Consider the following 14,152-nt stretch of genomic DNA (forward strand, 5'->3'; position numbering starts at 1 on the left):
AAAGGCTCCATGCACGGAGCCCGACGTGGGACTCGATCCCAGGACTCCAGGATCACGCCCTGGGCCCAAGGTGGTGCTAAACCACTGGGCCACTGGGGCTACCCTGCCATCCCAAAACTTAAGCTTAAAGCCACCTATTGAAGGCCTACTCTGGTTTTTCCATTATGTGCTGGGAGGGTTCTGGAAGTAGAGAGCAGTATCTGATTTCTCAGTCCTCTTCTATTCCTAGCTGTGATTTTAGATGTGGCTGGCTGTCAACATTCAGAGACCCGTTAAGTCACTGGGGACCACAGCTCAGGGTACATGTGTGAGCCAGTGGGTTTATTACCAACTCTGTGCTCATGAGTCATCGCTGCTCTATTTGTGGAACAAGGCAAAGATTGCCGGGTCATGGTCAATGCCTGACTTGGCTCAGCAGCGCTCTAAGTAGATATTAATTTGGAATAAGTTTACTCATTTATTGCTCTGCTTGCAAATTAACCAGTAAAATGTCTAAAACACTTTTTCAGTACGTTGTTAGTAGAAAATTGACAGCTCTCAAAAATGCTTCTTTGTTGAGAACTTCCCGACCATCTTCTGAAATTTCTAACATCTGACTTTATAAAGAGATTATATGGTGTAGAGGAAAGAACCGAGTGTTGAAATAAAACAGATTTATATTTAAATAGCAGCACCTTCACTTAATAGCTGTTTGGTCAAGTGCTTAAATTCTCTAAGCCTCAAGTCTCCATCTGTAACATGGGCTAAAATGCCTTTCTTGTGTGGTTGATTTGAGAAAAGCAAATGACAATGTACAGAGCACAGCATGCCTTTGACATAATGCTCCTTCCTCCTAATGTTGGAGCTAATTGCTTGGTCTTGGTGTGAGCTTTTCCCCCATAAACTTAATAATCTATGGAAAAACTCAAATGACAGTATGACAGATCCATTTTTCTTTTCCTTGTTTTCTTTTCACCACTGTTTCGGTCGGCATAAGATCAGTCCTTCCGAGGTTTGGTCAGCTCTAGTCCATTTGCCAAGGATCCTGTCACTCCTTTTACGGTCTGAAAAGTGATATTCATATCTGGAAGGCATCCAAAGCATAATGATACTCCCGCTCATGTTTGTCAGGCAGGGCTACAGAAAAGCAGACTATAAAATATTAAAAGGAACAGAATTGTTTTCCTATACCCTCAAAAGAGCTGAACAGAAAAACAACTGAATGCTTTCCCCAGTATTACCCAAATCATGCTATGATATATGATTCTAACAAGATGATGTAGTAAAATACAAGTGGCTAATATTCAGCTCCACAGATAATAGTAAACTTACAACAGTAAGGTGTGCGTCAGGCCTCTGGTAAATCTGAAAATATGTTTTCCTTTAAAGTGAATATTTAAAATATTTGGGGGAGTGAAAACCAATAGACGTAGAATCTAGCTGAAAATCTGTCTTACTATATTTTGTAAAATTAATGCAAAATGCCTTTTGGTTGGGTATGCATTCTCCAGCTAGCCATGGTTCCCACCACCCTCGCTGTTCCATGCTCACCAGCCCAGTGGCTTCATACATTACAGGGCTTGCCATGCCCCTGTAGGCATTTAAGTTAGCAGACCCCAGTCCCAATTATTTATTTTATTTTTTTATTTGTTTTTATTGAAGTTCGATTTGCCAACATATAGTATAACACCTAGTGTTCATCCCATCAAGTACCCATCACCCAGTTACCCTAACCCCCCGCCTACCTCCCCTTCTGCAACCCTGTTTGTTTCCCAGAGTTAGGAGTCTCTCATGGTTTGTTCCCCTCTTTAAATTTTCCCACTCAGTTCCCCTTCTTTCCCTTATAATACCTTTCACTCAAACAACTGGGTTCCTGCTCAGGCAGCTGGGTTCCAACAGCAGGAGCCTTAGCAACACATCTGAGCTGTCCTTTGGGTAAGATTTTTGTCTCAGAGATGATCACTGTTTCCTATAGTTATTAATCTTCAAGTAACTTGATTCTACCATCTTTGGCTCCTTCAGAATTTCCAACAATCTTGCAAAGAATGTCTGTATTAAATTTTATCTATATTAATGTTTAAAATAGTTAGTGTGGTTTTTGTTTTCCTGTTTGGACTCTGACCAATGTGGCGCCAGATTGAACCCAGCTAACTACAAAGGAAACCCAAGCTCAGTATGTGTACTTCCCAATCTTCATAAACATAAAAAGGAAAACAATAGTTACTGAGCATTTAAAGAAAATCAACACCATGAAAGAGAAAAACCAAGATGAACAAAGAAACACCAACCCTAGAGAAGAGGAGATGGCTTGGTGAACAAACAAGAGCTTACACTTAAAAAAAATGAATATTAGGGGAAGTGGAAGGTGTGGGCGGGGAGGCGGGGTGGGGTGGATGATGGGGATTAAGGAGAGCCCTTGCTATAATAAGCACCGGGTGTTATATGGAAGTGTTGAATCACTATATTGTACCCCTGAAAACAATATTACACTCTGTTAACTAACTGGAATGTAAATAAAAACTTCAAAACAAAATAGTTTTTGCCACCAAAAATGAGAACAGGCTGCAATTCATATGGAACGATCAGAAAATGGGAAAGATATTATTGAAATTAAAAATTAAAATTAAAAATACAGTTGCTTGAATGAAAAAATAAATGGTCTGAATAATGAATTGGACACCTAGAAAAGTTGATGATACAGTAGGTAAATTCAAGGAACTCTTAGAATATATGAGTAAAGAGCCAACAAAGTGGGAAATAATAGTAGTAGTTAATATGGGCCAGATTGTTCTAAGCGCCATAGTTGTTACATATTTAATTTTCATAACAACTCTCCGAGCTGAGAACTATTGTTATTTACAGAGAAGTTAAGTAACATGCCCAAAATCACACAGCTACTGGGGCAGCAGAGCTGAAATTAAAATCCAAGGAATCTAACCCCAGAGACCTTGTCCTTAAACTAATATTCTCCATTGCTTATTTCAAAAATAGGGGAGAAATTAAGAAACATGGAAGATGTATTTATGAAGTCCAATAGCCCCCTAATTGGAATTCCAAAAGGACAAAACAGGATGAGCAAAAGGAAGGAAATAATTGAGAAACAAGAGTAAAAAATGTACTGAGCTGAAGAAAGACCCTAGTTAGTGTCAAGAATAATAACTTAAAAATTAATATATTTAGATACATACTTGTGAAATTTTAGAACTCTAGGACAAAGGGAAAAACTTAAAAGCCTTCAGAGAAAAAAAAATACTTAGCTACAGATTACTTGTACCAGGTTAACATCAGATGTTCCATATATAGCAATGGAATAATAGGTTTTTAAATTCTGAAGTTTTGGATTTAGAATTTGCACCCAGACTAATATTAATTAAGTGGGCAGGCAAAATAAACACATTATTGGATATTTAAAAATTAAGAAAGTCTAGCATTCATTGCAATTCAAACAGAGAAACCAAGAAAATATAAAATGCATTTTAGTCAGTTTGGGCTGCTGTCACAGAATTCCATAGGCCAGGTGGCTTATAAATAACAGACACTTATTTCTCATGGCTCTATAGGCTGAGAAGTCCAAGATCAAGGTGCGGGTGGATCCAGTGTCTGGTGAGAACAGGCTTCCCGGTTCTTAGAAGCTTCTTTCAACAACCCCTTGTGGTGAAGAGGTGAGGGGGCTCTCTGAAGTTCCTTTATTAGGGCACTAATCCCATGCCTGAGGGCTTCACCCTCATGACCAAATCAACCTCCCAAAGGCCCCAAATCCAAATACCATCACACTCGGGCTTAGGTTTCAACATATGAATTGGGGAGGATATAAACATTCAATTTACAGCAAAGGTGGCTCTAAGAAATGGACTTGAGATACAAGAAGCATCAGCAGTTGAATGTGAATGCAGAAATGAAAGGCTCCAGAACAAAATTCAAAGCGAACTCCTTAGTCTGGAGCTTGTGAAAGATTCTCGTTAGAAAACTGTAAATGACAGTACTATATTTTACTTCTCTGTAACTCCAAGCTCCATATCTCACTCCACCAGCAAAATATTTACATAGCCCTAGTATAAGTAATATAAATGGCATTTCAAATTATTTGAGATTTTTGAAAATTACATTCATGTAATTTTTAAATATTTAATGAATAATGAAGAAAACCAGTAAGTGTCACTAGTTATGAAGAGATTTAAGCCAAAACAAACAAAAAACTCCAAGAATAAAACAGATAGTATCAAAGAGAACTTGAGATCAAACAACTTTCCCCCACTTTGGAGAGGAAAACACTTCGCTTCTACATTTTTTTTTTCAGAATAATGGGAACATATTCTTTTCCTAATCATGTCTCAACTGATTCTTGAAAGGGCAAGCAACAACATCTTCCCGAAATCCTAGAGAAATTGCTAGGCAGCAACCTGAGACATAGGCAATGGGCTGAGACCAACTTAACAATTTCGACGTGCTGTATCTAAAGTTATCTGAAACTTTCTCCACAAGCTAAGCACTTTGAGAAGTCAAATCAGCAACACCTCCTACTTGGCGTTTTCCATTTCCAGAGTTTACTAATAGATTAAATTAAAGTGTAGTAAAATATGATGAACAAAGCCATATAAATTTATAATCATACAGTATTATAATGTTCTGTCTATTTTGCTTTTGCCTCCTCAACTTGAAATAACTTACTTATTTTGGTAACCTCATACAAGAAAAATATACTCAGAACAAACACTTCTAGGTGGTATGAATCTAAATATCTTAGGATTTTCACAATAAGATGAAATCAAAGTTCACCCCAAAGAAACAGTCATTTCATCTCATATATCTCAATGGGCTTAAAAAGATACATAATTTCAAAGCAGCAAGGTAATCTACTAATATCCTGCTATAAATTTGATTATCTTTTATAACCACCAAAATAGATTGAATTTATTCATTCAATTTGAGTCATATTGGTGAACAATGACACTTTGTCTTCTGGAGTTGGTGGGAGGAAGAATGTGGGAAGATTCATTTAAGAGTATGTTTAACTTGCTTTGAAGTCAGATTTCTTTGAACTAGTTGTAAATTCTTATACTTTATCAGTCTGTGTTGACTTGCATATGAGTAAAATACAGCTTAGCTTTGGAGCTATAGTTGAGAAATTAACATACTTCATCTATCCACCCCCCAAGTCAGGATATAAAAATTGGTGAAAATCGGTGTTGTAAGTGCAGAAAAAAATTACCATATATCAGGAGGCTACTCATGGTAATTGGGAACTATGATCACTGTCCTATGGCTTCTCATTAATCCTTCCATTCATTTACAAAACATTTATTGAGAGCTTTCTATGTATTAAACACTGGCCTCGCCTCTGAGAACTTAAGAGGGAAACAGAGACAAGGTGCCTGCCATCAAGGGAGGTTAAATTTGTCAATGGAATGGCATCTAATATGGATGATAGACTCTAATTTAGAAAGATGATTCTCTCTCTCTCTACCTGTAAATTTCCATTAACAAAATCAGATTCTCCTACTGAAATTAGCTATATTCTGATTTGAAATGAAGTTCTTTAGAAAGCTGTGCACAGTCTGAACTGAAGAGAAATTTCCTGTTAAACATGGCATAGTTATCACATGGTTATCTTCTTTTGCTCCTGAACACCATTAAAATGATAAATGACCAAAACAAGAAATGGAGATGAGTCATCAGCAGACAAAGTCTTTCAGTAGATTTTCAGATGGTGCAATTAAAAAGAGGCATGGTAAGTGACTTAGAGTGGAAGAAGCTAAAACTCACATGCCTCCTGAAAGGGCCACTGATGAGGAATGAGTCAATTTGCTCCCCTGAAACTCATAAAGTGTCTCAAGACTTGAAGGCACCAAGGTGCGGATATAGCAAAAGATTAAAATCCAGGAAATAAGTTGGAAATCTGCATGTGAAGTGGTTGAAACCCACAGATCTTCTCTAACTCACATCGGATAAGTGTCAACCTTCTCCTACCCACCCACCTATCACCTCTTTCCAAGTGACCATATGCTAAATTTGTAGAAATTAAGCAAGAGGTGCTCTGGACCTGAAAGCAGCAATGGGGGAAGGTATAGGGTTGAGAACAGAGGCTTTGAATACTAACTCTTGAGGAAACTCCAGGAAAAGCCCAGCTCACTGCCCAGTAACCCTAGAGGAAAGCTTTCTATTGACTAGCTCCTCTCATGCTCAGCACTTCCAATTAGTCTTTCAGTATTTCACTCATAAAGATGGATAAACAAGTCTTTTCATCAAATGGTTTTGGGACAATTAAATGCTCACATGCAAGAGAATGAAATTGGGCTTCTTCTAAATGCCATATACAAAAATAACTCAAAATGCATCAGAGACCTAAATACAAGAACTAAAACTGTCAAAGTCACAGAAGAAAATATAGGATTAAATCTTTGTGACCATGGGTTAGGCAAAGCTTGCTGAGATATGATACCAAAAGCACAAGATACAAAAGAAAAAAAAAGATACATCAGACTTAATTAAAATTAAAAACTTTTTGGGATGCCTGGGTGGCTCAGTGGTTGAGCATCTGCCTTTGGCTCAGGGTGTGATCCTGGCCCCAGGATCAAGTCCCACATCAGGCTTCCTACAGGGAGCCTGCTTCTCTCTCTGCCTATGTCTCTTCCTCTCTCTCTGTGTCTCTCATGAATAAATAAATAAAATCTTTTTTAAAAATTTAAAACTTTTATACTCAAGAAAATGCAAAGATAACCCACACAATGGGAGAGAAAAACTTGCAAGTCATATTTCTGATAAGGGACTTGCATCTGGGATACATAAAAAATAATTGTACAACTCAACAATAAAAAGGCGAATTAACCAATTTCTTCAAAGAAAATATACACATGGCCAATAAGTACATGAACAGATGCTCCATATCACCAGCTATGAAAGAAATGCAAATCAAAACCATGAGATACTACTTCATACCCACTAGAATAGCTATAATCAAAAGGACAGATAATAAGAACTATTGGTGAGAATATAGGGAAACTGAAACCCATACACATTGCTGGTAGGAATGTAAAATGTAAAATGTAAATGCAGCACTTTGGAAATATTTTGGGCAGTTTCTTAAAAAGTTACACTTAAAGGGGCACATGGGTAGCTCAGTCAGTTAAGTGTTGGCTCTTGATTTCAGCTGAGGTCATGATCTCAGGGTAGTGATACTCAGCCCTGCATCTGAGCACAGAGTCTGCTTGAGACTCTCCCTGTCCCTTTGTCCTTCCCTCTACTTGTATGCTGTCTCTCCCTCTTTCTCTTTCAATAAAGCTAGAGTTATCATATGATCCAGCAGTTCCATTCCTAATTGCAAACCCAAGAGAAATGAAAACATATGTCTGTAGCAAAACTTGTACATGAATGTTCACACAAACCTTATTCATAATAGTCAAACAAGTGGAAACAATCCAAATGTCCACAAATGGATGAAAGGAGAAATAAAACATGGTATATTCATATAGTGGAATATTATTTGGCAATTAAAAAATGAAAAACTATACACACTAAAACATGGATGAATCTTGAAAACATAATAAGTGAAGGAGATCAGTCACAAAAGACCACATATTGTATAGTTCCATTTATATGAAATGGCCAGAATGGGCAAATATACAGAAGGGGAAAGTAAACGTGTAGTTTCCTAGAGCCAGGTTAGGAGAAGTAGGGGCGAGAAAATTGATTCAGGGGAAACAGGAAATGACTACTAATGGGTATGGGGTTTCTTTTTGGTGTCATGAAAATGTTCTCAAGTTTAATGTGGCAATGATCGCAAAACTCTGAACATACTGAAAACCCTGCTTTGTTCACTTTATTTTTTTTAATTTTTATTTATTTATGATAGTCACAGAGAGAGAGGCAGAGACATAGGCAGAGGGAGAAGCAGGCTCCATGCACCAGGAGCCTGATGTGGGATTCGATCCCGGGTCTCCAGGATCGCGCCCCGGGCCAAAGGCAGGCGCCAAACCGCTGCGCCACCCAGGGATCCCACTTTGTTCACTTTAAATGGGTGAATTGTGTGGTGTATAAAGTATATCCTAGTAAAGCCATTACAATAATGTAAATGGACAGCCACAGATTACCAAACATTTGTGGAAAGCCTCCAGCATGAGAAACACTAATGAAACAAACAAACTATGAACTTGGAGGGAAAGGACACAATATAAGAAATGGAAGAAAAGGTAAAATAAAATATTTTTATTAGCATCCTCAGAGAGATAAGAGAAAATACTGCATCCCATTTTTTAAAAAAAAATTATTTATTTTAAGATAGAGAGTGAGTGGGAGAAGGGGCAGAGGGAAAAACACAGAGAAAATCTCAGGCAGATTCCATGCTGAGAGCAGAGCCTGATGTGTGTCTTGATTCCAGGACCCTGAGGTCATGACCTGAGCCAAAATCAAGAGTCAGATGCTCAATTGACTGAGCTACCCAGGCACCCCCATTGCGTCCCATTATTTTCATAGCAGACCAAACTGCTATGGGGAAATAAAGAAAGATTCCCTGAAAGTACAAATATGATTACAACCAAATCGAAGAAACTATCTCAGAAAGTAAGACAAAAGATAGAGTTGTAAACTGTTAGAGATAACAAAATTAGAAAGCAGTCCAGCAATATCAACAATAAGATTGCTAGGAAAAAAAAAAAAAGAGGTTATGGATAGCAAGAAAAATTCCTATGGCTAAAGGACATGAGCTTCCAGATTAAAAAAAAAAAAAAACTTCACAGAACACTCTGAATAATGGATTTTTAAAATATTTATTTTGAGGCATCTTGAAATTTAAGGACTCCAGGGTATATATGTGTGTATATACATATATCTATAAAATTCTTAAAGAAGGTTTAAATACCCTGAACATATGCATGAATCAATGTCTTTAATATCTGAGGAGGAGAAAAAGACTTTAGGTCAAAAGTTCTATACTCAGCCCAACTATCAATCAAGTATGTCAGCGAGACATTTTCATGTACACTCGGACTAAGAAAAATCACCACCCATGCACCCTTCCTTAGGAATGTACTAGAGAATATACTATGGAAAATGAAGAAATAAACCAAGAAGAAAGAAGTTATGTGACCCAGGGACCTGGGGACCCAGCACAGGAACACAGCAAAGGGAAGGGTGAGAGCTCCATTCAGGATTAGAAAGTAACTCGTGTCAACTGGATCAGAAGGGAAGAAGACTCAGGGATGGAGACCTGAGGGTGAGGGGAGGGGTGAAATGAATGAAGAGCTAGTGTAGGCATTTGGCTAATTCATTAAGTATTTTACAGATCTCGTGGAGCAGTTGGATAGATTCACAAGAAACTACAAAAAAAGGAAGGAAAACTAAAGAACTAATTGTACAAGGAAGAACGTATCAAACAACAGTGTTTGACTCAGCAGTGGTCAATGTTTACACAGCTTTGGTGGTGCAATCATGAACTGATCTTTTTAATTCTAGAAAGTGTGATATACGGTAATAGAAACAGTAGGGAGTGGCTAAGAGGGATGAAACTTGCAAGATGTTTAAGTAACCTCAACAGTAAATATTGGCCAAAGTTGGAAAAAAAAAACAAAATAGAGAAATTATGGTTTTAAAGCACAACAGGAAAACACAGAAGAAGCAGTTAAATTGAACGTTACTGCAGGAGGGGGGTTATGAAGAGAGGTGGGGTAACCAACTGCTGATTTTGACTAGAGATGTTTTGACGCTGCTTGGCCATGTGCATATATTTATTAGAATAAACTATTTTTAATTCACTTTTTAATGACAGCACTGAGAAAGCAATGTGAGGTGTAGACACAGGCTGTGAGAAATCTTAGAGGAGAGAAAAGACATGTTCTTTTCTTTCAAAGACCACCATCAAACTGACAGCCAAACTGCCATAGCTTAAGTTTTCACCCTGAACTACCTTGGAAGTGCTCCTTACTCACAGGATATCTAGATCTTTCACAGACGTCTTTAGCATCCAAGGACAGTAGTTCTACCTTGCAAGAAAGATATCCCATGAGAAATAAAAATTGTACCAATGCTGATTCTCCAAATATGTTTTACAACCAGGAAATGTTTTCCCATAAATAGCCGTGTATTTGGAAAGGAGCCAAGAAATAAGAAAGGCCAATGTTCCTGTGCTAATCTCAAAGCCTGGAGCTGCCAGGTGGAAAGGTAAGCAAGATAGAGTGAGAGTATTTCGCAGCTGTTCTGGGGAATCGACTCAGGGGTGTCGCCAGGGGCTGTGTTAAAGATACCAAGGCCAGGATCCCTGGGTGGCGCAGCGGTTTGGCGCCTGCCTTTGGCCCAGGGCGCGATCCTGGAGACCTGGGATCAAATCCCACGTCGGGCTCCCGGTGCATGGAGCCTGCTTCTCCCTCTGCCTGTGTCTCTGCCTCTCTCTCTCTCTCTCTCTCTCTCTCTCTGTGTGACTATCATAAATAAATAAAAAAATTTAAAAAAAAATTAAAAAAAAAAAAAAGATACCAAGGCCTCAGGACAGAGGCTGGCCTCATTCATCTGCTCTGAACCTTGCAAGGCCATGAGCCACAGGACAATAGAATTCTCCTCTCTGAACCAAATCTTTGAGATCACCCGAGATTAATAATCGTATTCTATCCTTTTGACCTCTGCTTTCATCCTAAATCCCAGCCTGTGGACAGGGTACAGTCAGTTCTGCTACAGCGTAAGGAATTCCCTGGGAACAAACCACATCCAGCTTAGCAGAGCACAGGTGTTCGTGGGGGCTAACACGCTCACCTGGTTCTGGAAAGCCCTGTTGGCCAGTTCCACAGGTCTAGAATTTAAAGACCTGCCTTGGCCAAAGTGCCAGGTGTGGGGTTTTCCACAGCTCCATACTAGGAGGGAAGATGGAGATGTTCTTGACCCTTAGTCCCCTGGATGCCACACTCTCTTAAGGCCCCCTATCTACCTACCCCTGTCAGGGTCCTACCTTGTCATTCTCAGGGCTTCCTACGTTCCTGGTCTCATGTATGTATTAACCTCTTATTATCAGAAGAGTGGGCTACTCAGACCAGGTTCTCACTTAATACTTTCTGGGGCGCCCAGTTTCCCTCTTTGAGATGTCCTGCTTACTGCAAAATAATAGAAGTCGAAACTTTTATGTCCATAGAACCCGATTGCATGGCTCTTGTCTAACGGGGATAGGGGCCGAATGAGAGCATTCATTTAATTATCCAGCTAAGCCAGAGCACAGGGCTGTAAAGAATCTGTCTTGGGGGATTGTGGATGCTCCGACAAGGCATTCACTTCATCAGATATTTTCCCAGTACAGTCCTTGTCCGCAGATTTAGTGTATTGTCAATCAAATAAGGTCCCTAACATGAAGGACTTTATGAACTGCGGAGACATCTCAAGATGAGAGAGTAAAAATGGTAGAAAGAGAGTCAAAGTGAGCTGTAGAAAAGCCACGCTAAATGTTGGGGTGCTTTGAGGAGAAACAAAGCCTAGCCAGTCCAAGGTACAGAGTGGACTGAGTAATTTGACGCAGCATTTGGGCAGCATCTGCTGCGTGCTGCGCTAGGTGCTGTACTAGAGGAAACCAAGAGCATAAAGACAGTTGTGCCACAGGGATGAACAAGTGCCGGAAGGTCGCAGGAGAGGAGCTGATTCATTCTCCTGGGTGTGGGAGGAAGGGTGGGGTGGCAGGAGAAGCTCTGTGGAGGATCCTGGGTTTTGAACCAGACCTTGAAACCAAGTGGGAGGCCGATGGGCAGAAATGCTGGCGTAGAGCATCGCAGGCACATGTCGCAGCATGAGCAAATGCTCAGCCACTCACCAGTAACTGTGTTAACTTGAGGCAAATCATTTAGCCTCCCTGTCTCCTGCTTTCCACGCCTGTAAAAACCAGGATGAGAAGGACACCAAACACATGGGCTTCTGTGAGATTTCGATGCATCGTACACATGGAACGCTCCGAACAACACCTGCCACAAAGGAAGTGCTCAGTACATGATGCCTGTTATCATTATTGTCCTTATTCTGGGGAGAGAACGTCAGTGCTGCTGAGCTTAGCGACTGGTATATATATTCTAAGGGAGAAAAACAGAACTTCCAAAACCAGTTCCAGTAGAATAATTCAAAGTTTCTTAAAAACAGCACTCAAAAATCGACTTGTGCGAATTAGAACTCACTTCCTAGGTTGCTGACGCAGCAGTTCACATGAGATCTAACAAGCCTATTTTCACGACTACTGATGAGCTTAGAGAGACTTGCATAGAGTGAACTTTGTGGAAGCTTCCATTGGTGAAGGTGGTCTTAGGGGCTGAAGGATGCCTTGGCCTCTGGAAGTGGCACCTCGTCGCGGTCTCGTCTGTCCACTTGGATTGGTTTTGCATGTGGCAGAAACGTTTGTAGCATCTGAAGCTTTTTATTAAACGTGGTTATTTCATTTTTTTCAGTACGTTGAACAAAATGTGGTGACAAAATTCTTGCACTTAGGGCAGATTTCCGCACCCCCCCCCCGGTTCATTTTATACTGACTCATTCTGACAGGGCCTGATTAGCCTGTGGCTTTCTAATTCCAGGAATCCTAACGTTGAACCAGATTCCTGTCTCGTGTAACTCCCTTAGAGGCTTTGCCTGGAAAGTTTTCTCTGATCCTTTTTCTGAGTGTGTCTCCCTCTGGCTTTATTTCTCTCTGTCTCTGCCTCTCTGTGTCTCTTCCTAAGCCCCCCTTCATATTTTCCCCCACCACCTCAATTTGCTAATTCTTTCCAAATAGCTTGAAAATTCTAGTACTACTAACACTGCTGCCTACTAAAGCCCCTTCTGAATTGCAACTCAACCTCCGGCCAGTTGAGTACTGATGGGGTGCTGGTGGGCCTAAGGGGTGAGGCAAAGGGTTACAACGGGAACCCTGTGTCCCTTTCACCTTGCAACCTTGGACGCTCTCAAGTTTGGTACTTTCACTTGCTTTTCTGCTTCTTTACAGCCATTCTTGCCTCTCCTCCTCTCTTCCCTCACCTGTCTCCTCTCTCAAGACAGAAGAAATATTTTCTTATATATCGCACCTGTGTACAATGTAGTTATAATGATGGTATTGATAGTAAATTACTGTAAAGTACCTTTTATTTCAGACTTTTTGATTAACAATAGGTAACACCTGCCATGCCATAGTGAGACGGTTGCAAAGACTCCCAGGAATAAAATGTTTGCTATGCAAATGTCACTTAGCTATCCTAACCATTGGGACTTTCCTGACTGTCACTTCTAAATACTCGTAAATATGGTAAGATCTCCTTGAAGTTGCAATACGGCTTTCAGATGATAATTATCCCACTTGTCAGTTCCTGAGTTAACACATGTTAAAACTTTGTCAAGTTTCATTAATAAAATCCATGGTAACATAAAACAGGTTTTAAAATAAATCAAGATTTATAAATGTCATGAAGAGTAAAGGTTCTTATCTCTGACATACACACTTGGTAACCAATTTGGTTTAAATTAAGGAAAATGAGAATAATTATGTTTAAAACAGGCAAAATAACTGGGCTAGAGATATAAATTATAAGCAGTGTTATCACATGGATGGGAGTGGAAGCAATGGAAATAAGTGAAATCATTCTGTTAAAGTAAATCCAAGGAGAAGAGAGTAGAGATGGAACCCCAGAGAACATCCACTTTAAGGGATGGAAAGCAGAGCCAGGGAAGGAGCCTGAGATGAAGCAGTAGAGAGAGGAGAGTGTCTATACACTAGGAGACAAAGGAGGCAAGACTGACATCACTTTGATTGCTCTCCCAACTTCCAAATATGAGAAGTTACGGAAAGAAATAAATAATGGAAACTCCCAGGTATACTGTAAAGATGAAAAAAGAAGAATTTCTGCTGTTTTTAAATGTTGATGAGGATGCGTCGAGAGATAGAATCCAGAATTCCAAGTTGACCCCTATGATTCCTGCTCTTGTGTACACTCCCTCTACAGTCTCCTCCCCCTGAGTGTAGCCAGGATCTGTGAGAAGGATGGCTCCCTTCTGGGATTAGGTTACATCACATGGCAAAGGTAATCAAGTTATTAACATTTTTTTGTCACACGAAATATTTGAATATAATAACTAAGCCCATTTTCAATGAAGTCACTAAATGTCACATCAATTCATACAAATGAACATAATTTTTATAGAGGGGGAAAAAGTCTCAAGATATAATATATAATAATCCTGACTCATAATGGGC

This window comes from Nyctereutes procyonoides, unplaced genomic scaffold, assembly GCF_905146905.1.
Source record: "Nyctereutes procyonoides isolate TBG_1078 unplaced genomic scaffold, NYPRO_anot_genome, whole genome shotgun sequence".
Taxonomy (NCBI): domain Eukaryota; kingdom Metazoa; phylum Chordata; class Mammalia; order Carnivora; family Canidae; genus Nyctereutes; species Nyctereutes procyonoides.